Source organism: Mobula birostris, chromosome 20 (assembly GCF_030028105.1).
Source record: "Mobula birostris isolate sMobBir1 chromosome 20, sMobBir1.hap1, whole genome shotgun sequence".
Classification (NCBI taxonomy): domain Eukaryota; kingdom Metazoa; phylum Chordata; class Chondrichthyes; order Myliobatiformes; family Myliobatidae; genus Mobula; species Mobula birostris.
This window is the reverse complement of record NC_092389.1, coordinates 67324686-67349081: the sequence shown is the minus strand read 5'-3', so window position 1 is coordinate 67349081 and position 24396 is coordinate 67324686. Positions and strand designations below refer to the sequence as shown.

The following is a 24396-nucleotide window of genomic DNA, read 5'->3' as shown; positions in this document are numbered from 1 at the left end:
GTAAAAGCTTTTTAGATATGTGAAGAGGAAAACATTAATTAAGACCAAAGTTGGGCCCTTGAAGACAGAAACGGGTGAATTTATTATGGAAATAAAGAAATGGCAGACGAGTTGAACAGATACTTTGGATCTGTCTTCACTGGGGAAGACACAATCTCCCAGATGTAATAGTGGCCGGAAGACCTAAGGTAACGGAGGAACTGAAGGAAATTCACATTAGGCAGAAAATGGTGTTGGATAGACTGATGGGACTGAAGGGTGATAAATCCCCAGAATCGATGGTCTGCATCCCAGAGTACTTAAGGAGGTGGCTCTAGAAATCGTGGACGCATTGGTAATCATTTTCCAATGTCCTATAGATTCAGGATCAGTTCCTGTGGATTGGAGGGTAGCTAATGTTATCGCACTTTTTAAGAAAGGAGGGAGACAGAAATCGGAATTATAGACCAGCTAATCTGACATCAGTGGTGGGGAAGATGCTGGAGTCAATTATAAAAGATGAAATAGCAGCACATTTGGATAGCAGTAACAGGATTGGTCTGAGTCAGCATGGATTTACAAAGGGGAAATCACACTTGACTAATCTTCTGGAATTTTTTGAGGGTGTAGCTATGAAAATGGACAAGGGAGAGCCAGTAGATGTAGTGTACCTGGACTTTCAGAAAGCCTTTGATAAGGTCCCACGTAGGAGATTAGTGGGCAAAATTAAAGCACATTGTATTGGGGGTAGGGTACTGACATGGATAGAAAATTGGTTGGCAGACAGGAAACAAAGAGTAGGGATTAACTGGTCCTTTTCAGAATGGCAGGCAGTGACTGGTGGGGTACCGCAAAGCTCGGTGCTGGGACCGCAGCTATTTACAATATACATTAATGGTTTAGATGAAGGGATTATAAGTAACATTAGCAACTTTGCAGATGACACACAGCTGAGTGGCAGTGTGAAATGTGAGGAGGATGTTATGAGAATGCCGTGTGACTTGGACTGGTTGGGTGAGTGGGCAGATGCGTGGCTGATGCAGTTTAATGCGGATAAATTTGAGATTATCCACTTTGGTGGCAAGAACAGGAAGGCAGATTATGCTCTGAATGTTGTCAAGTTCGGAAAAGGGGAAGTACAACAAGATCTGGGTGTTCCTGTACATCAGTCACTGAAAGTAAGCATGCAGGACAGCAGGCAGTGAAGAAAGCTAATGGCATGTTGGCCTTCATAACAAGGGGAATTGAGTATAGGAGCAAAGAGGTCCTTCTGCAGTTGTACAGGGCCCCGGTGAGACTACACCTGGAGTATTGTGTGCAGTTTTGGTCTCCAAATTTGAGGAAGTACATTTTTGCTGCTGAGGGAGTGCAGTGTAGGTTCACAAGGTTAATTCCCGGTATGGCGAGACTGTCATATGTTGAAAGATTGGAGCAACTGGGCTTGTATACACTAGAATTTAGAAGGATGAGAGGGGATCTGATTGAAACATATAAGATTATTAAGGGATTGGACACACTGGAGGCAGGAAACATGTTCCCAATGTTGGGGAGTACAGAACAGGGCCACAGTTTAAGAATAAGGGGTAGACCATTTAGAACGGGGTTGAGGAAAAATATTTTCACCCAGAGAGCTGTGGATCTGTGGAATGCTCTGCCTCAGAAGACAATGGAGGCCAATTCTCTGGATGCTTTCAAGAAAGAGTTAGATAGAGCTCTTAATGATAGCGGAGTCAATGAATATGGGGAGAAGACAGGAATTGGGTACTGATTGTGGATGATCAGCCATGATCACAGTGAATGGTAGTGCTGGCTCGAAGGGCCGAAGGGCCGACTCCTGCACCTATTGTCTATTGCACCCCTCACACAAACTCTTCTCCGTCCTGCCATCTGGCAAAAGGTACCGAAGCATTCGGGCTCTCACGACCAGACTGTGCAACAGTTTCTTCCCCCAAGCCATCAGACTGCTCAATACCCAGAGTCTGGACTGACATCTACATCATTTATTATTATATTGTAATTTGTCCTCTACTGTGCTTATTGTCTTGTTTATTAATTATTGTACTGCCCTGCACTGTTTTGTGCACTTTATGTAGTGCTGTGCAGGGCTGTAGTCTAGTGCAGTTTTTATGTTGTTTTACGTAGTCTGGTGTAGCCTTGTGCTGTCTCACACAGTCTAGTGTAGTTTTGTGTTGTTTCATGTAGCACCAGGGTCCTGGAGGAGCATGGTTTTGTTTTTACTGTGTACTGTACCAGCAGTTTATGGTCGAAATGACAATAAAAGCGACTTGACTTGATGACACAAAAGTTGGGGGTGTTGTGGAGAGTCTGGAGGGTTGTTAGAGATTACAGCGGAAAATAGATAGGATGCAGAACTGGGCTGAGAAGTGGCAGATGGAGTTCAACCCAGATACGTGTGAAGCGGATCAGTTTGACAGGTCAGTTTTGAACACAGAATATAACATTAATGGTAAGACTCTTGGCAGTGTGGAGGGTCAGAGAGATCTTGGGGTCCGTGTCCATACGACACTCAAAGCTGCTGTACAGGTTGGCAGTGTTGTTAAGAAGGCGTCTGGTGTGATGGATTCATCAACCGTGGGACTGAGTTCAAGAGCTGTGAGGGAATGGTGAAGCTATATTAGGAGACATTTAGTCCGCACTTGCAGTACTGTGTTCAACTCTGGTCACCTCACTACAAAAGGAATGTGGATATGAAAGAGGGAGCGAAATGACTAACAGGAGGGGACATAGTTTTCAGGTGCTTGGAAGTCGGTACAAGGGGGATGTCAGGGGTTAAGTTTTTCACACAGAGTGTGGATGGTGTCTGGAATAGAAACATAGAAAAACATAGAAAATAGGTACAGTAGGCCATTCGGCCCTTCAAGCCTGCACCGCCATTCAGTATGATCATGGCTGATCATCCAACTCAGAACCCTGTACCTGCCTTCTCTCCATACCCCTGATCCCTTTAGCCACAAGGGCCATATCTAACTCCCTCTTAAGTATAGCCAATGAACTGGCCTCAACTGCTTCCTGTGGCAGAGAATTCCACAGATTCACCACTCTCTGTGTGAAGAAGTTTTTCCCAATCTCGGTCCTAAAAGGCTTCCCCTTTATCCTCAAACTGTGACCCCCCCCCCCCCCCCACCGTTCTGTACTTCCCCAACATCGGGAACAATCTTCCTGCATCTAGCCTGTCCAATCCCATTAGGATTTTATATGTTTTAATAAGATCCCCCATCAATCTTCTAAATTTCAATGAGTATAAGCCTAGTCGATCCAGTCTTTCATCATATAAAAGTCCTGCCATCCCAGGAATCAATCTGGTGAACCTTCTTTGTACTCCCTCTATGGCAAGGATGTCTTTCCTCAGATTAGGGGACCAAAACTGAACACAATACTCCAGGTGTGGTCTCACCAAGGCCTTGTACAACTGCAGTAGTACCTTCCTGCTCCTGTACTCGAATCCTCTCGCTATAAATGCCAGCATACCATTCGCCTTTTTCACCGCCTGCTATACCTGCATGCCCACTTTCAATGACTGGTGTACAATGAAACCCAGGTCTCGTTGCACCTTCCCATTTCCTAATCGGCCACCATTCAGATAATAATCTGTTTTCCTGTTTTTGCCACCAAAGCGGATAACCTCACATTTATCCGCATTAAATTGCATCTGCCATGAATTTTCCCACTCACCTAAACTATCCAAGTCATACTGCACTGCCAACAATGGTGGTAGATGCAGTTACAATAGGGTATTGTAAGAGACTTTTAGATAGGCACATGGAGCTTAGAAAAATTGATGGCTATACGATAGGGAACTCCTAGGCAGTTTCTAGAGTAGGTTACATGGTCGACACAACATTGTGGGCTGAAGGGCCTGTAATGTGCTGTAGATTTCTATGTTCTGTGTCAAAGACAGGCAGAGGGATTTGTTTAAGTGTACCGCAGTACAGCATGGAAAGGTTGGGCCGAAAGGTCTGTGTCAGTGCTGTAAGAGAGAGGTTCTGTCCCAAACATCGACTCCATTCCCCCCAATAGATGGTGCCTGACTTGCCAAAGTTCTTGAAAAGTTGTATTCAGTTCTTCTTAGCTTTCCATACAAAGGATGTTTAGTGCTGGAAGACTGCAGAGGAGATTCATCATGATTAAGGGGGTTTGTGTCCATAAGACCATAAGTAATTGGAGCAGAATTAAGCCATTCACCCCATCGAGTCTGCTGCCTTTCTGTCATGGCTGATCCCGGATCACACTCAATTCCATACACCTGACCTCTCACCATATCCTTTGATGCCCTGACCGATCAGGAAACAATCAACTTCTGCCTTAAATATACCCACAGACTTGGCCTCTACCGCAGTCTGTGCAGAGCATTCCACAGATCCAATACTCCCTGTCTAATAAAAAACTATAAACTTACCTCTGTTTGAAAAGGTGGACCCTCATTTTTTGTGGCTGTGCCCTCTGGATTTTGATAGCCCCACCATCGGAAACATCCTCTCCACATCCACCTTATCTGGTCCTTTCATCATTCAACAGGTTTCAATGAGATCCCCTCTGCATTCTTCAGAATTCCAGGGTGTACATGCTCAAAGTTGCCAAATGCTCTTCATATGTTAACCACTTCATTCCCAAAATCATCCTTTTGAACCTCTTTTGGACTCTCTCCAATGACGACCGATCCTTTCTGAGATATGGAGCCCAACACTATTGACAATACTCCAAGTGTGGTCTGACTAGAGTGTTATAAAGGCTCAGCATTACCCCTTTGCGGTTATATTCATGGGGCGGGATTGGACAGTATTGATCTACTGAGGGAACTTGGAATCCGAGTTCACAACTCCAGATACTGGTTCCAGTGTCAGGCAGTAATGTTGCATCTGGAGAATTGCATTCTAATGTAGGAATAATGCGGAGGTTTTGGATGGTGAGTGGAAGAGGCTAAACAGGATGCTGCCTGGATAAAGTGAGAATGGACAATCTCGAGATCTAGTTTCTCTGGAGCGGCTGAGGCTGAGGGAGGTCTGACAGACGTTTACAGGAACGTGAGAAGCACAGACAGAGTGGACAACCCGTATTTTGATCTCTATGGAGGAAATGTCTAATACCTGAGGGCATGCACTTCAGGAGAAAAGAGAAAAAAACTACCTCATTGGTCCTTTTTGCACAATTTATGAATTTTGTAATTTAGTGTAATTTTGCATCTTTTCTCGGCACAGCTGCTGCTTAAAAAAAACAGTTATAAAAGATGTTAAAAACCTGACTCAGAATTGTAAGGGAGATTTGTGTTTCAAGTTTTGTTTTTTATACTCATAGTGACGGGTGTCTGGAATGAATATCAGGGGTGGTGGTGGAGGCAGATGTGATGGAGTCTATTAGATACCACCTGAATGTGTGGAGAATACAGGGATGTGTTCCTTGTGTAGGCAGAGGGATTGGTTTAGTAAGGCATGAAATGTCCGGTTCAGTTGGTTCAGAACAACACAAGGAGCAGAAGGGCCTGTTATGGACAAGTACAGCAAGCAGAGCAGGTAAACTGGATAAAGTGTTCCCAGTCAGAGCACAGACTGTGACGTCAGTGGATATGCCAGCATCACAGTTCTCCCACCAAAGATACTTCACTGCCGGATAAAATGAAGTTTGTGATGTTTATAAATGATGTGGTGAATTGTACTGCTCAGGCATCCCATCCTACTGAGTAAATTAAAATTATTGTGAAAGCTGCAGAAAGGTATCTTGGTGTAACTGGTGTTTTGTTGGAGGCTTTAAAAATGAAGATTTGTTGGGTGGGGTGTCTCTATCCCAGTCTACTTGTGAACATACATAACAGGATTAAAATATTGCAATGAAATGCGAGAACTCTGATTTATAGTGGTCACGACTTTAAGAAGTTTACTTCTCATTTGTCAAAGTTTTCCAATGTTATATCTATTCAGGAAACCTGCACATTTTAAGTTTTTATTCCTGTGTAGGATTATATTGTCGTTCGGCTTGACAGGTTAGTTGGCAGAGGGGTGGGGTTGCCAGTTTTATAAGGAAAAGGGCAGAGTAGAGAGTTGTGAATGGGAACAAAATGTATCAGGAACTTGTAGAAGAAATTCTTGATTCAACAGGTATGTATCAAATTTCCTTTTTTGAAAATATTAACATTTTGAATCGTATTTTGAGGTTTGGCCATCGACTTTCCTCATGGAAAATGGTTGTAGTAGTGCCCATTCCAAAACCTGGAGCTCCCCGTCTGATCCTCCTTGTTGTAGGCCAATATCAACAACATCTCCTTTATGTAAAAGTGTGGAATGTATGGAAACATGTGGAATGTATGGAAATCGAGTGTTTAAAAACATAGAAAACCTATAGCACAATACAGGCCTTAGTTCTCTAATTTTGAGACAGGACTAGTCAATGTACTATTTCTGAGGACACTACCTCACCTCCCTTATCAAGCTGGGAAATCTTCACTCATTCCCTTCATCCCACAGGCTGACTCTGGGAGGGAGACCAGACCTGGGCACAGTGTTCCATGTACGCTCTCACCAGGACCCCATATACCTTCAGAGGAAATCTTTATTCTTGTATTCAAACCCTCCTTCCCATTCAGTGCTTGTCATTTAATATCGATCTCAAACAGTGAACAGATATAATACAGCCTCAGACATGAATTTAAAGGGCAGGTGTTGCAACAGTTTGAGCTTCATACCGGGGGCCACGGAGCAAGCAGGGAGTCACAATGGGAGGAATGTGGGAGTGTTGTGTGTCTGAGCCCAGCTGTGTGTGTTTGTGTATCAGAATCAGGTTTCATATCACTGGCATATGTGGTGAAATTTGTTGTTTTGTGACAGCAGTACATTGCAATATCTAGTGATAAAAACTACAAATTACAATCAGTATGTATAAAATTAAATTTGAAGAGCACTGCAAAAAGCGAGGGAAAATACTGAGGAAGTGTTCTGGAGTTCATTGTCCATTTAGAAATCTGATGGCAGAGGGGAAGATGCTGTTCCTGAAACGTTGAGTGTGTCTCCAGGGCCCTGTACATCCTCCTTGATGTTATCAATGAGAAGACGGCCTGTCCTGGGTGATGGGGGCTTAATGATGGACGCCACCTTTTTGTGGCATCATCTTTTGACTGTGTCCTGGATGCTGTGGAGTCCAGTGTCCATGAAGGAGCTGGCTGAGTTTACAACTTTCTGCAGCATTTTCCGATCCTGTGCAGTGGCCTCTCCACACCAGGCAGTGACAACACCAGTTAGAATGCTCTCCACAGTACATCTGTAGAAATTTGCAAGTGTCTTTAGTGACAGACCGATTCCCCTCAATCTCCGAATGAAATATAGCCGATGTTGTGCCTTCATTGTAACTGCATCAATATGTTGGGCCCAGGATAGTTCCTCAGAGATGTTGACAAGCAGGAAATGGAAACTGTTCACCCTTTTCACTTCTGATCCTACGATGAGGACTGGTGTGTGTTCCTCGACTTCCCCTTCCTGAATCCACAATGAATTCCTTTGTCTTAATGATGTTGAGGTCAAGGTTATATATGTGTCTATACACACAGACGAGGGTGTGGAGAGAGCAGAGCAGTGGGCTGAGCACGCATCGTTGAGGTGTGTCAGTGTTGATTGTCAGCAAGGAGGAGATGTTATTTCTGATCCACACAGACTGTGGTCTCCTGGTGAGGATCCAGTTGCAGAAGGAGGTACAGAGGCCCAGGGTTTGGAGCTTGTTGATTACAATTGAGGGTCTGATTGTGTTGAACGCTGAGCTGTAATCAGCAGCCTGACTTGTGTATTGCTATTGTCCTGCTGATCTAAGGCTGAGTGGAGAGACAGTGAGAATGCATCTGCTGTGGACAGATTGTGGCGATCAGCAAATTGCAGTGGGTCCAGGTCCATGCACAGGCAGGAGTTAATTCTCGTCATGACCAACCGCTCATATAACCGTATAACAATTTCAGCACGGAAACAGGCCATGTCGGCCCTTCTAGTTCGTGCCGAACTCTTACTCTCACCTAGTCCCACCAACCTGCACTCGGCCCATAACCCCCCGTTCTTTTCCTGTCCATATTTCTATCCAATTTAACTTTAAACGACAACATCGAACCTGCCTGAACCACTTCTGCTGGGATCCCGAGATTCGTTTTTCTGTGGGCAAGCTCAGTAAAGCAAAGAACCATAATAGAATTCACAAACAGGCATCCGTTAGTCTCGCGAGACCATGGATTTGCGCCTTGGAAGGTTTCCAGGGCGCAGGCCTGGGCAAGGTTGTATGGAAGACCGGCAGTTGCCCATGCTGCAAGTCTCCCCTCCGCTCGCCACCGATGTTGTACAAGGGAAGGGCACTAGGACCCATAGAGCTTGGCACCGGTGTCGTCGCAGAGCAAATGTGTGGTTAAGTGCCTTGCTCGACGACACAACACGCTGCCTCAGCCAAGGCTCGACGAGCGACCTTCAGATCACTAGACGAAAGCCTTAACCACTTGGCCACGCGCCAACATTAAAAACTGTACTCAACAGGACAGACAAAAGAAAAAGGAAATCATATGCAAAAAAACACAACAAACTATGCAAATACAAAAGAAAATAAATAAATAAATATAATAATAATAATAATGCATATTAATAACATGAGATGAAGAGCCTTGAAGGTGATTACAAAGGTTTGAGATTGGTGACCCTGTCCACCTTTGATCCCCGATGAGGACTGGCTCATGGACCTCCAGTTCCCTCCCTCTGGGGTTAATAATCAGCTCCTTGCTCTTGCTGACATTGAATGAGAGTTTGTTATGAGACCACAAGTTACAGGAGAATAATTAGGCCATTTGGCTCACCGAGTCTGCACGGTAATTTCAACACGGCTGATTCATTATCCCTCTCAGCTCCAGTCTCCTGCTTTCTCCCTGTATCCCTCCATGCCCTGACCAGTCAAGGATCTATCAACCTCTGCCTTAAATATTAATAATGACGACCTCCACCCCTGGCTGTAGCAAGGAATTTCACAGATTCAGTAATCTCTGGTTTAAGAAATTCTTCCTCATCTCCATTTCAAAAGGACACTCCCACATCCTTTCCACAGGCCTTGCAACAGGGCCGGGATTCTTGTGATGTCTGCATGTGTATTTGAGTCTGTGTGCTTGTTTGCTTCTATTGATGTGTGTGAGTGTGCATGTACTGTACACAGCATGTGTCTGTGCGAGCACGTGTGTGTCTGTCTGCGTTTCGTATGAGTCTCATGGCCTGTGTGCACATTTATGTCAATGTGTGCCTCTGCGCGAGCACGTGTGGATCGGTGTTTGAGTGTGTGTGTCTGACTGTGAAAGTGAGTGTGTGTGTCTGTCTGAGTGGGTGTGAGTGAGTGTGTGTGTGTGTGTCTGTGTGTGTGTCTGTGTGAGTGAGTGTGTGTCTGTGTGAGTGAGTGTGTGTGTGAGTGTGTGTGTCTGTGTGAGTGTGTGTCTGTGTGAGTGAGTGTGTGTGTGAGTGAGTGTGTGTGTGAGTGTGTGTGTCTGTGTGAGTGAGTGTGTGTGTGAGTGTGAGTGTGAGTGTGTCAGACTGTGTGTGTGTGTGAGTGTGTTTGTGTGTGTGTGTCTGTTAGTCTGAGTGTGTGAGTGTGTATGTGAGTATGTGAGTGTGAGTTTGTGAGTGTGTGTCTCATTCTGCCTTTGGATGGATGTCTGTGTGCTTTTGCGTCTTTGCTCAAATTTGAAATTAAACTTGTTATGAAAGTACATATACATAACCATGTACGACCATGATATTCATTTTCTTACGGGCATGCACAGTAGAACAGAAAAATGTTATAAAATAAAAATAAACTACACACGAAGACCGACAGACTCATAATGCTGAGACGATGAGTTGCAGAGGCCTGGAAAATGTGTCCATGCGTGTGGGACCTCCTTCCCCAAGGCAGCAGCGGGAAGAGAGCGTGGCCTGAGCGGGTGGGAGGTGTTATCATTGATGCTGCTTTCTTGTGGCAGCACTTCTTGTCGATGTGCTGAATTTTTTTTTTGCTGGCTGGGAGATGTCCAGCACTTTCTGTAGAATTTTCCGTTCATCGGAACCGGTTTCTGTCCCAGGCTGTGATGCAACCAGTCAGGATACTGTCTATCATGCATTTATCGAAGTTTGTCAGAGTTTTAGACGACAAGCTGAACTTGTGAAAACTTCTAAAGCAGTAGCAGTGCTGTGCCTTCTCTGTGACAGCAGGTACGTGTCAGCTCTCTGAACTGGCAGCGCCAAAGCATTTATAGTCATCAGCCCTGTGGAAGAACATTTGAAATATGAAATCAAAAGAGCTGTGTGTTGCTAAAGCTTTGTGGCCTTGTGGATTTTTCCTAGATAGAAACACAAGCTGATTTCCCTGTAATCAGAGGGAGGAGAATGGAGAGAAGGGGAGGGGGGCGGGCAGAGACAGTGAAAAGAGCTGTGTGTTGTTAAAGCTTTGGGACCTTGTGGATTTTTCCCAGATAGAAACATGAGCTGATTTCCCTGTAACTCAGAGGGAGGAGAATGGAGAGAAGGTGAGGGGGCGGGGGAGAGAGGGTTAAAACAGTTGTGTGCTGTTAAAGTTTGTGACTTCGTCGATAGCCTGTATTTATCCAATTCAGTTGCAAGTCTGCAGAACTAAGATCATTGTGCTGACCACAACCCCTCAGTAGAGCGATAATACAGCTGTACAAATGAGATAAGTGTGGACGGTTGGGAAAGAACGTTCTGAATTAACTCCTCTGTTCTGATAAAGTCACACACACTTGTCTGCTACTGGATCCGAACTCAAGCTGAGCTCCCTCTAACTCAGAGGGTGGAGAGTGGGGGAAGGGTGGGGGGAGAGTCGGTGGGGGGAGAGATGTAGTGAAAGAAGGGTAGGGAGGGGGAAGAGAGGGTTAAAAGTGTTGTGTGTTGTTAAAGCTTTATGATTTTTTCGATGGCCGGTATTTATCCAATTCAGTTGCAAGTCTGTTAACTAAGATCATTGTGCTGACCACAACCCCTCAGTAGAGCGATAATACAGCTGTACAGATGAGATAAGTGTAGACGGATGGGAAAGAACGTTCTGAATTAACTCCTCTGCTCTGAGGAGTTCATACACACTTGTCTGCTACTGGAACCAAATACAAGCTGATTTCCCTCTCATTCAGAGGGCGGAGATTGGTGGGAGAGATATGGAGAGAAGGTCAGGGTGGCAGACAGAGAAGGGAAGTGAGGGGGAAGAGAGGGTTAAAAGAATTGTGTGCTGTTAAAACTTTGTGACTTGACAGCCTGTATTTATCCAATTCAGTTGCAAGTCTGTAGTACTAAGATTATTGTGCTGACCACAGCCCCTCAGCAGAGCAATAATACAGCTGTACAGATGAGATAAGTGTGGACGGTTGGGAAAGAACGTTCTGAACTAACGCCTCTGTTCTGATATGGACACATACACTTGTCTGCTACTGGAACCAAACACAAGATGATTTTCCTCAAACTCAGAGTTCCACAAATGTGGACTCTCTATGATCTCATGGTAAAATAAATGATTTTCCACAATGATTGTGGACAGAGGTTAAAACACCTGCGACATATTCACTGGAATTCAGAAGAATGAGACGAGGTCTTATGGAAACATATAAAATTATGAAAGGGATAGATAAGATTTAGGCAGGAAAGTTGCTTCCACTGGTAGGTGAGACTGGAACTTCCGGACATAGCCTCAAGATTCTGAGGAGTAGATTTAGGACGGAGATGAGATGGAACTGCTTTTCCTGGAGTGGTGAATTTGTAGAATTCTCTGCAAAATGAAGCAGTAGAGGCAACCTCAGTAAATATATTTATGACAAGGGTGGACAGATTTTGCATCGTATGGGAATTAAGGGTTATGGAGGGTTAAGGGACAGGTAGGTGAAGGTGAGTCCTTGGCCACATCAGCCATGATCTTATTGAATGACGGAGCAGGCTCGATGGGCCAGATGGCCGAGTCCTGCTCCTAATTATTATCTTCGTATGTTCTTATATACCCACCTACAGAGTCTAAGACAGCCCGAGTCCAGCCCGGATCCAGGATTCTGGATGAAGTTTTAATGTTAGCAGACGACAGAACAAAGAGATCGAACTCCAGCGTGACGTGCAGTAGAAAGAGCTTTTGAACTCCATCGACGAAGAGATGGAGATTGGACACGAACCATTAATGACATTAATAATGTTACCATGGAAACGTGGTTAAAGGGACTGTGTAAGGCTGCCACTGATGGGACAGCACGTCAGCATATTGATTTTGTAAATGTCACCAGGTGCAGACAGACAGCGGGATACGCTATTACTGACTTTATTTTCCATTTCCAGGACACATGGGAGTCTTCTGCTGGAATAGACTTGCAGGACAGCTCTGCTTTCGAGGTACAGACAGTCTTGAACTGCACAGCGACGCTGATTATCTACGACACCTTCTCCTGACATGTAAACCTCTGATGTATTTACATTCTACCACCCTGTATGCGGAACTATCTCAGCTGATTTATTATCAACTGGTCCTTACCGAACACAGAGCAGAAACTCTTTCTTTAACCGGACACATCCATTACGTACGGTCCAGAGGGTGTATCAGCAGAGATGTCATTGAGTGAAGAACAGAAAGAAGAATTTGAAATACCAAAAACAACCCATCATGCTATCCATCAGATGGTCAGGATGTACAACAGTTCCTGTCTCCTGTCCTCCTCAGCACAGTGTCCGCACGGCTGTGTGCTGAGCCCATTGCTGTACACTCTGCTCACACATGACTCCACAGTCAAACACCTGAGTAATCACACCGTCAGGGTCGCCTGTGACACCACACTTGAGGGGCTCATCGCCAACAACTGTGAGATGGCCGACAGAGAGGAGGTGGAAGAGCGCTGAGCCTGATGCCTCTTCCTCAATGTCAGCAGGATAAAGGAGATGGTTATTGACTTTGGGAGAACTCGGACCTCTCACATCGCTCTTTACATCAGTGACGTGGCAGTGGAAACTGTCAGCAGTCTCAAACTCTCATGGTGCCAGAACACATCCTCCACCGTCACAGTAAACTCACCAACCCTCTGCCTTCTGAGGAGGCCGCAGAGAGCTGGGCTGTGCACTGTATATCCATACTCATTTCAATCTGCAGGTGCGCAGTGGAGAATATCCTAACTCGTTGCGTCACTGCACAGTACGGAAGCTGCACTACAGCTGACAGGAAGGCTCTGAACTGGCAGTCCAAACTGCCCAAAGCATCAGTGACATCAGCCTGTCCACCATCAGGGAGATGGATACAAAAAGGTGGCCTAAAGGCCAGTAACATCATGAAGGATCCCACCTACCCGACTCACGGGCTGTTGCCCCAATCCCGTCATGGAGGAGGCTACATTGCATCCACACCAGAAACGCCCCAGTTACTCAAAACAGTTACTCGCCCCAAGAAGCAGTAACTGACACCTCCTCCCATTAACCCACTCCTCCACACCCGCAACCACCACTACTTCATCATTTCCTGTCAGTCACCTCATGTACAGCCAGGTGTCACTTTAAGGACATACAATCAATCTGTGTATATAAGCTATCCTATGTATTTATATTTATTGTATTTTTATTATTGTTCTTTATCATTGTGTGTTTCCCTTTTTATTGCTGCATCAGATCCGGAGTAACAATTGTTTTATTTTCCTTTACAGTTGTGAACAGAAAATGACATTAAACACAGCTGCTCTGATAAACATACCGGCAACATCATCACAGACACATGGCAAAGCCGCGCTCACAACAACAGAAACACAAATCATTCACACATTTTACGAGAAGCAATACAAATAGAACAAAACCATGTAGAGTGTAGTGGTCAACATATTCATAGTACAACATCGCACTCATAGTGTTAAAAACTAAAGTGGCCAGTTCCAGATAAAATGTTAAACCAGCCTTCCTGTCCGTAAAAAATGAATGCAATTGATTGTCACAAACAAGAGAAAATCTGCAGATGCTGGAAAACCGAGCAACACACAGACACAATGCTGGAGGAACTCAGCAGGCCAGGCAGTATCCATGGAAAAGAGTACATTCGACGTGTCGGGCCGAGGCCATTCGGCAGGACTTGCCTTTAGATAATCCAATAGATTTAGCACTTCTGATGTCAGCCTCACCGCCCTATAATTGCCTGGTTGAGAACAGTAGGTGGTGAATCTGTTCAATTCGTTGCCACAGGGGGCTGTGTTGGCAGGTTAGTGGACTATAAATATGGCGGAGGTTGACAGGTTCTTGATTACTCCGGGCGTGAATTGTTCTGGTGGGAGGGCAGAAGGATGAGTTCAGGAGGGAAATGGATCAGCCATGATGAAATGGGGGAAGCAGACTCGATGGGCCGAATGACCTGATTCTGTTCCAGTGTCTTGTGCTCCAAACACATATTTACTACCTCACCAATACTTTCCGGTTTCTGCAGAGATCGCTCCCTCCATTTGTCCTTCTCCACTAATGTTCCTCCTGGCAGCTTTCCCTGAAAGCGAGATGAGCACGACACCCGGTGGATCCGGTGCTCCTGATGCAGCTCCTCCACGTTGGTGAGGCCCGGCGTAAACTGGAGGGATCGCTTCGTCTAGCAATTCCGTTTCATCTGCCAAAACTGGAACTTCCCTCTGACCAAACAATTTTATTCCTGTTCTCATTCCCGTTCCAAAAGGTCGGTCCAAGGATTCCTGTTATGCCATGATGATGCCAACCACTGGGTGGAAGAGTAACACCTTATAGTTTCTTTATATAAACTCCAGCCAGATGGCATGAGTATCGATTTCTCCTTCCAGTAAACGTTATCCTTTCCCCTCTCCTCATCATCTTTCCCCCACTCTGGCTCTTCTCACTTGCATATCACCTCCTACTGTTAACACTCCTCTTGCCCTTTCTCCCATGGTATATCCTCTCCTTTCCAATCAGATGTATTACTCTCCATCCCTTTATCTTTCCCAGCTGAAGGACTTCACCTTACAGCTATCCTCCTCCTTCTGCCCCGCCTTTTTATTCTGGCCTTCCCCCTTCCATTCCAGTCCAGAAAAAAACGGTCTCAGCTCGGAACGTCAATTGTTGATTCATTTCCATAGACGCTGCCTAACCCGCTGAGTTCCTCCAACATTTTCTGTGTGTAACTTTCCTACCCAGCGGCGTCCTGGCGGAATGGCAGGTCCTCTGTGGACGGCACTCTCGCCTGGTGGTTTTCTGCCGCAATGGCCGGTAACTTGTTGATAACACTGCCACCTGGTGGTGTCCTCCCGTAATGACAGGTCCGCGGTGAAGAACCCTCCTACTTGATGGTGTCCAGCCGCTCTGGACAGCACTCAACAGTCCACGTTTTGTAAAGTGACACTTCATCGGGACCGGAAAGGACGGGAACAGGTGCTAGAATGAGAAGTTGAGGAACGTCGTAGATGTACAAGCTGGCAGTTGGTCGGTGAGGTTGGCAAGTTTGGTGGGAGGGGATTGAACTGATTTCAGAAGCTGGGAGATGAGGGTTGGAAAAGTTAAAGAGCTGCAGAAGAACGAATCTAATGGGAGAGTAGAGTGTAGCACTGACGAAAGGAAGGATGATTGGAACCAGAGAAAGTTGATGGAACCGCGGTAAGAAAAAAAGGTGACAGGGTAATTAGTAACACACATATAAAATTGCTGGAAGAACTCAGCAGGCTATGCAGCACCTATGGAAGAGAGTACAGTCGACGTTTCCGGCTGGGACACCAGCAGGGCTGGTGGAATAAAGATGAGAAGTCAGGCTTACAGGCTGTGGAGTTGAGAGAGAGAAACAAAAGCTGATAGGTACAACCGGAAGGAGGGGTATGGGTGAAGTAAATAAGGTAATGGAAGAAAGTAAAAGAGGGTGGAGCACCAGATGGAGGCGATACCCATCTGCCCTCTATTACATTTCCCTTGTCCAGTCCCGTACCTCTTTCCCCAATAAACTTCCCAACCCTTTGCTGTTCTGACGTTCTCCCATGAAATGTCTTGATACAGCTTTGAATTTATCGTTCCCTCAGCGATTACAAGCTGTCAGGACCTTACGCAGCGAAGAAGTCCCAAAGTATAATGCTCCTTCCATCATGCCTCAGAGTTATGATGAGGTTCTGGTGTTGGTGGGCAGTGCTGTTTTCCCTCCAAACAAAGCAATGCGCATTTCTGCCAAAACCTTCAACATTTGTCTCACCTGTCCTCAGAACATTGTCCCAGAAGTCTTGTAGAGCATCCAGGTAGTCTTTTGTAAGCTTGAGACGTGCAGAAAGGTTTTTTTTTTTGAAGAGCAGTCATTTCCTCCGTGGTGTTCTTCCATGAAAACAATTCTAGCTCACTGTTTTTCTAACAGTGGACACACAAGACTTCAGCAAGTTCTAGAGATTTCTGCATGTTTTTTTTTTTCCTGTTATCCTTGGGTTATTTTTCATCTCGTTAAGGATTCCCTTGTGATCTTTGCAGGACGTCTAATCCTAGGGAGAGTGGCAACAGTACTGAATTTCCTCCATGTGTAGATAGGTTCCTTTACTGTGAACTGAAGCAACACTCGGGACTCTCGAAATGTTTTTGTAGCCTTTTGCATCTTCGTGCATCTCTACAGTACTTCTGCTGAAAGTTATTTTTTTGATCGAGATATGGTCCACATTAACAGGTGCAGGCTCTGACGGTAACTCGACTTTGTGAATCTTTATATATATATATATATAGGGCAGGACACCTCTACAACCAACAATTCAATCTGATCTCATTGAACACGGGACTCCGAATAGATATTGTAGACGGCATTATCCCTGAGGTTCACATACTTTCCCCAGCAAATGTAAGTATTATTGCTTCATTTTTCTCATTAAATAAATGAACAAGAGTTGTTTTCTCTGTCTAGTTTTATGAGATTAATGAAGATCAGATCATGTTTATACAGAAGTTGAGAAAACTCTGCGGGGTTCATAAACTTTCTAGCACCACTCTAAACCTGGCCCTCACAGCTATAAAAACCCTGGCCCACACGGCGCCACAGCACCTGGCCTTCTCACCCTTCAGCCCTTGCCTAGACACTACCGATAAGCAATAAACCCACCACAAATAGATAGTTCTGTAAGGCTCAGGGCTACCGGCTCGTGTTTGTCTGGGGGAAAGCCTGTCCGGCCGTCAAACCGTGTCTCCCGTTTGCGTAGTCGCTGTGTAATGCCCCCTGGTACAAACTCACACAACAAATATCAGACAGCACACAATGTACGATTTACAGATTACACTTTATAGATCTTACTGGAACTGTGTAATTAACACAGATACAATATAAAAGGAAAGTTAAAGGCGCCAAACTTATCAGAGTTCAACCACTTCGTGCACAACAGTTGGAGCTCAATTAACGGGGTCTTCTTTCCACCAGTCGATCTCCTCCGACCCGCCGCCTGGGACCAACCACGGTGGTCGATCAGAGGGCGTCCAGCACGTACTTCCTCTTCGGTTCTCCTCCCGACAAGTCGGTCCACTTACCCAGACTCCCACACATACAGATAGAATAACACAGCTTCCATTGGTTAGTTCCTCTGTTATCTATAACTATAACCCAAGCATTTCAACGACGGAGAACATTACCTAATAGTTAGCATTGCAAAGAAGCCATTTCAGCATACTTAGCAGTTAACAGTTAACATTACAGTTAATATTACTGAGAACCCTACAGTTATAAACATACACATTAAAATTTGTGCAAAGACGAGGAAGACCCCAGTAAAGGTAAGTGTTGACTTAGTTAGTGAAGGCGTGGGGCAGAGCAATATGGCAGGTTTCGGTGATGATGAACGACCAATTATGAGATCAGGAAACACCAGATCATTTCCCACTGCCCGCAGAACTGCATCTAATCAAAGGCGACACGCTTTTCCTTCTCCTTTTCCACGGGATGGCAACAAAAAAAAAAAGCCGAGATAAAAAGAAAGAGAAAAGGAACCAGGAGGTTAAACACAAGCTGGGATTGCGGAAAATATGTCACCCCTAAGCTCCAGGTTGCAGGGTTAAGTAACACCAAATATCCAGTAAATTCTGTTAATTTAATCCTGAGTACACCCCCACCCCCACACACACATAACATAAAGATCAGAGAGAACCAAATGTGGGGAGGTTACATCTTAATACGAGGTGAAGCCAAATAACCAGGCCTCGGGACATAATCTATTCCCCAGATGGTCAAAATAAAACCTAACACTGCGGTCTTACATACCTTAACCCTCACAGTGGAAAGCCTTTCATTATCATGGTCCATGGAGAAAACATAACCTCCACAAACGACCACCCACCATCACAAACACTGCTCCATACGTCACTATAATCCTGACCCACCCACCACCAAAAACACTGCCCCACACGCCACTATAATCCTGGCCCACCCACCACCACAAACACTGGCCCACAGACGCATATGCGGCCTAAAGCGTCTGGGGGTCCATTTCAAGTGTTATTGTGGGGCCCTACCGCCGATTCCCCCTCCCCCCCAAAAAAAATAAAGAATAAAAACTAATATTCAAGTTGGTTTGCATCAATAATGGTATCATTTCGGACTTAAACGTTGATGCATTATATGCACTTTCAGCATAATGGACAGAGAGCTCAACATAATCCAAACAATTATCTTAATTAAAAACTGAAACAATGACATTTTTTACTTTGGAATGAGAAGCCTCGCCCTTTTCAGCAACTAGTCTGCATCGAATGGCACTATGTGTTAGGTATCAGCTGACATAAGAACAGACAGCTTAAAGAATGTCCCTCTAATTAAATTAATGACAAAAGCAATGTCATATTTAATAAAAAATCACACTTTATTAATTCAATAAACAGTGAACTTCTGGAAGGTTACAACAAACTGCCTCTCGCTCTCTTTAAGCACCACGGACAGCTCACGTAAGACCTGGAGAGCGAACAGGAGGAGAGTCAGAGAGAGAGGGGACGCAAGCGGGAGAGCGATATTACGATTTGTGGAAACGCCGCCAAATCACCTATACACATTTTGAGTGAAATATGTGGCTTATTTTATTATAATTATAAACTTTATTTCTGCTAAAAATGTGTTAAAGGACTTATCACTAGAACTTCAACACCCTCCTGTGCTTGAGTGCTGAGAATGCTTTAATGAGCTCATTTTTGTCCAGTGATCTTGCTATTTCATGCTGAATTGATACCTGAGCAAGAGCTGACGGACGCTCCTGGAGCATTGTTGTCCTCAGATGCGTTTTCATGAGCTTTAGTCTCGGAAAACTTCTCTCTCCACTCACTACAGTCACAGACACTGTCAGCATGAGTCTCAGAGCAATGGTGAGGTTAGGATACTGTTCAACCAGCTTGTTGCTGTAAATGTAGCTCAGAATTTGCAGGCCAGTTTTATTTATTTATTTTTTTTTTTAGGCACAACGGCAGCCGACACCTCGCGCAGAAGGTCCTCAGCATCCACATCACCAAGTGTCCTCTCCATGTTTACGCAGCTGTCTTTCAGTGTGCGACTTTGGGTGGCTTTTTTCATTTCCTCTCTTCCATAAATGAAGCCAAACAGACTGTAAAACGACTCCATCAGCTTGAAGCGCTCACTGATGCCTGTGATGGCAGAGTCCACTAGTGGAAGGAACACTTCTCTCTTGTACCGTTCCTCGGGTGCCACTGTCAGGGAAGGATCTGCACTTTGGGACTCGCACTGGAACTGGCGTTTTGGTTTTCTGATTCATGCAGTAGGAAAGACCATTGGTATCCCTATCTCTTCAGCTGTGTCTCTGGCATCTGTTTGGGCGGATGAAAGGCCGTTCTCTCTGTATTCCTCGAGAAATTTCAGAACATATTCCACCTCGCGCTGTAGCACATCGATTCCCACTTGTGGGCTCTGGAGCAGCTTGCTGACGCGATTCACCTCATGTAAAACGTTGTACCAGATGATACCAGTCAGCAGGAATTTCCATGACATGATCTCCTGTTCTAGGCCTCTGGCTGCAGATGTGGTTTCACTGTCACATTTCTGTGTGGCATGTTCAATCAGTCACAGGAGCGCATTGCCAACATCGGGAAGCTGGTAGCGCAGGACTTTCACACTTTCCACGCGGCACTCCCATCGCGTGTTGGATATGGCCTTGAGGGTCATCTGTGGCACGTTCTCTTTGAAAAGCTCCCATCTCTGTGTCGCTGAGCTGAGTAGTGTGTATAGACGTTGCAGCACCCCAAAGAAGCTCACAGACTCCACTGTTGATTTTGCAGCATCGACAATGACTAGGTTTAGGCTGCGGCTGGCGCATGGCATGAACAGAGTTTTTTTGTTAGTACCTAGCACCCTCTTCTGCGCCCCGCTATTTTGCCCCGCATATTGCTCCCGTTATCATATGCCTGCCCGCTGCATTTTGAGATATCTAATTCTAACTTCTCCATATGCGTTAAGAAAACGTCGGTTAGGCCTGCGCCTGTTCTGCACCCTCCACAATCGTACTGAACCTCCTTTGCAGTCTTCCAGCACAAAAGATGCTTTTTATAGAATGCGATCTAGAACTAAATGCAACTTTTCACGAAACTTAGCAACTCAAGCAGCATCTATTGAGAAGAATAGAGTCGAGGCTTCGGACGAGACCATTCCATTACATTACGGTGAGTCAAAGCGTCTGGCAGCGACACCTGCAAGAAGTGCATCCAGCTGCAGCTCCTGACAAACCGCGTTAGGGAACTGGAGCAGGAGCTGGATGATCTGCGGATCATTCGGGAGAATGAGGAGATTATAGATCGTAGCTACAGGGAGGTAGTTACGCCAAAGGAGCAGAGGACAGGAAATTGGGTCACTGTCAGGCGAGGGAAGGGGAAAGGGCAGGTAAGCAGGGTTCCCCTGTGGCCATTCCCCTCAACAACAAGTATACCGCATTGGATACTGTTGGGGGGGATGACTTACCTGAGAGACGCTGCGGCAGCCGGATCTCTGGCACTGAGTCTGGTTCTGCAGTGCAGAAGGGAGAATGGAAGAAGAGCAGAGCGGTAGTGATAGGGGACTCGATAGTTAGAGGTACAGTTAGGAGGTTCTGTGGTCGTGACAGAGAATCCAGGATGGTTTGTTGCCTGCCTGGTGCCAGGATCAAGGATGTCTCTGATCGATTGCATGACATTCTGAAGTCGGAGGGTGATCAGCCAGATGTGATGGTACACATCGGTACCAATGACATAGCAAGGAAGAGTGAGGAGGTCCTGGAGAGTGAGTATAGAGAGCTTGGTAGGAAGTTGAAAAGCAGGACCTTGAAGGTGGTAATCTCAGGATTGCTACCTGTGCTACGTGCCGGTGAGGGTAGGAATAGGATGCTCTGGAGGATGAACAAGTGGCTGAGGAACTGGTGTAGGGGGGCAGGGTTTCAGATCTCAGGATCATTGGGAACTCTTCTGGGGCAGGTGGGACCTGTATAAGAGAGACGGGTTACACTTGAACTACAAGGGGACCAATATCCTTTCAGGGAGGTTTGTTAGTGCTACTGGGGAGGCTTTAAACTAGATTTGCAGGGGGATGGGAACCAGAGTGCAAGAGCTGACAGTGTGGCTGGGGTGAAAATAAATTATCTTAAAAGTTCAAGCAAATCCGCTAATAGAAAGGTTGCGAGTGGTGGTAAAAATCTTCTGAGGTGTATATATTTCAATGTTAGGAGTATTGCGGAGAAGGCAGACGAGTTGAGGGTGTGGATTGACACGTGGAATTATGACGTTATAGCAATTAGTGAAACTTGGCTACAGGAGGGGCAGGACTAGCAGCTTAATATTCCAGGGTTCCGATGTTTCAGATGTGATCGAGGCAGAGGAATAAAAGGTTGTGGGGGGGGGGGCGATAGCATTGCTTGTCAGGGAAAATGTTACGGCAGTGCTCAGGCAGGATAGATTAGAGGGCTTGTCTACTGAGTACTTATGGTTGGAGCTGAGAAACAGGAAAGGTATGGCCACATTTCTGGGATTGTATTATAGAACACCCAATAGTCAACGAGAATTGGAGGAGCAAATCTGCAGAGAGATAGCAGGCAACTGCAGGAAACATTAAGTTGTGGCGGTAGGGGATTTTAATTTTCCACATATTGATTGGGACTCCCATACTGTTAGGGGTCGAGATGGGTTAGAGTTTGTAAAATGTGTTCAGGAAAGTTTTCTAAATCAATATATAGAGGTACCACCTAGAGCGGATGCAATATTAGATCTCCTGTTATGAAACGAGTTAGGACAGGTGACGGAAGTGTGTGTACGGGAACGTCTTGGTTCCACTGATTATAACACCATTAGTTTCAACATGATCATGAATAAAGATAGTTCTGGTCCTCGGGTTGAGGTTCCTAAACTGGAAAAAGGCCAAAATTGAAAAAAAAATGAGAAAGGATCTGAACAGTGTGGATTGGGACAGGTTGTTCTCTGGCAAAGATGTGTTTGGTAGGTGAGAAGCCTTCAAAGGAGAAATTTTGAGAGTGCAGAGTTTGTATGTTCCTGTCAGGATTAAAGGCAAGGTGAATAGGAATAAGGAACCTTGGTTCTCAAGGGATATTGCAACTCTGATAAAGAAGAAGAGAGTTGTATGACATGTATAGGAAACAGGGAGTAAATAAGGTACTTGAGGAGTACGAAAAGTGCAAGGAAATACTTAAAAAGGAAATCAGGAGGGCTAAAAGAAGACATGAGGTTGCCTTGGCAGTCAAAGTGAAGGATCATCCAATGAGCTTTTACAGGTATATTAAGAGCAAAAGGATTGTAAGGGATAAAATTGGTCCTCTTGAAGATCAGAGTGGTCGGCTATGTGCGGAACCAAAGGAAATGGGGGAGATCTTAAATAGGTTTTTTGCGACTGTATTTACTAAGGAAACTGGCATGAAGTCTATGGAATTAAGGGAAGCAAGTAGTGAGATCATGGAAACTGTACAGATTGAAAAGGTGGAGGTGCTTGCTATCTTGAGACAAATTAAAGTGGATAAATCCCCAGGACCTGACAGGGTATTCCCTCGGAACTTGAAGGAGACTAGTGTTGAAATTGCAGGGGCCCTGGCAGATATATTTAAAATGTCGGTGTCTACGGGTGAGGTGCCGGAGGATTGAAAAATGGCTCATGTTGTTCCGGTGTTTAAAAAAGGATCGAAAAGTAATCCAGGAAAATATAGGCCGGTAAGTTTGACGTCGGTAGTGGGTAAGTTATTGGAGGGAGTACTAAGAGACAGAATCTACAAACATTTGGATAGACAGGGACTTATTAGGGAGAGTCAACATGGCTTTGTGCGTGGAAGGTCATGTCTGACCAATCTATTGGAGTTTGTCGAGGAGGTTACCAGGAAAGTGGATGAAGGGAAGGCAGTGGATGTTGTCTACATGGACTTCAGTAAAGCCTTTGACAAGGTCCCGCATGGGAGGTTAGTTAGGAAAATTCAGTCGCTAGGTATACATGGAGAGGTGGTAAATTGGATTAGACATTGGCTCAACGGAAGAAGCCAAAGAGTGGTGGTAGAGAATTGCTTCTCCGGGTGGAGGTCTGTGACTAGTGGTGTGCCACAGGGATCAGTGCTGGGTCCATTGTTATTTATCATCTATATCAATGATCTGGATGATAATGTGGTAAATTGGATCAACAAATTTGTTAATGATACAAAGATTGGAAGTGTTGTGGACAGTGAGGAAGGTTTACAAAGCTTGCAGAGGGATTTGGACCAGCTGGAAAAATGGGCTGAAAATGGCAGATGGAGTTTAATACAGACAAATGTGAGATATTGCACTTTGGAAGGACAAACCAAGGTGGAACATACAGGGAAAACGGTAAGGCACTGAGGAGTGCAGTAGAACAGAGGGATCTGGGAATACAGATACAAAATTCCCTAAAAGTTGCGTCACAGGTAGATAGGGTCGTAAAGAGAGCTTTTGGTACATTGGCCTTTATTAATCAAAGTATTGAGTATAAGAGCTGGAATGTTATGATGAGGTTGTATAATACACTGATGAGGCCGAATCTGGAGTATTGTGTTCAGTTTTGGTCACCAAATTACAGGAAGGATATTAATAAGGTTGAAAGAGTGTATAGAAGGTTCACAAGGATGTTGCCGAGACTTGAAAAACTCAGTTACAGAGAAAGGTTGAATAAGTTAGGACTTTATTCCCTGGAGCGTAAAAGAATTAGGGGAGATTTGATAGAGATATAAAATTACGATGGGTATAGATAGAGTGAATGCAAGCAGGCTTTTTCCACTGAGGCAAGGGGAGAAAAACACCAGAAGACATGGGTTAAGGGCGAAGAGGAAAAGTTTAAAGGGAACATTAAGGGGGCTTCTTCACACAGAGTGTGGTGGGAGTGTGTAATAAGCTGCCAGACGAGGTGGTAAATGCGGGGTCTTTTTTAACATTTAAGAATAAATTGGACAGATACATGGATGGGAGGTGTATGGAGGGATATGGTCTGTGTGCAGGTCAGTGGGACTAGGCAGAA

At 45.1% G+C, this 24396-nt stretch overlaps 1 protein-coding gene and 1 pseudogene across 1 annotated transcript in view; one reads left to right on the top strand and one right to left on the bottom strand.

The window, feature by feature from the left end:
• The window catches only part of LOC140185270 (zinc-binding protein A33-like), a 36741-nt pseudogene extending 23174 nt beyond the window's left edge, over positions 1-13567 (top strand).
• The window catches only part of LOC140185252 (uncharacterized), a 622887-nt gene that overhangs the window by 504170 nt on the left and 94321 nt on the right, over positions 1-24396 (bottom strand). The gene's annotated exons all lie outside the window — the stretch shown is intronic.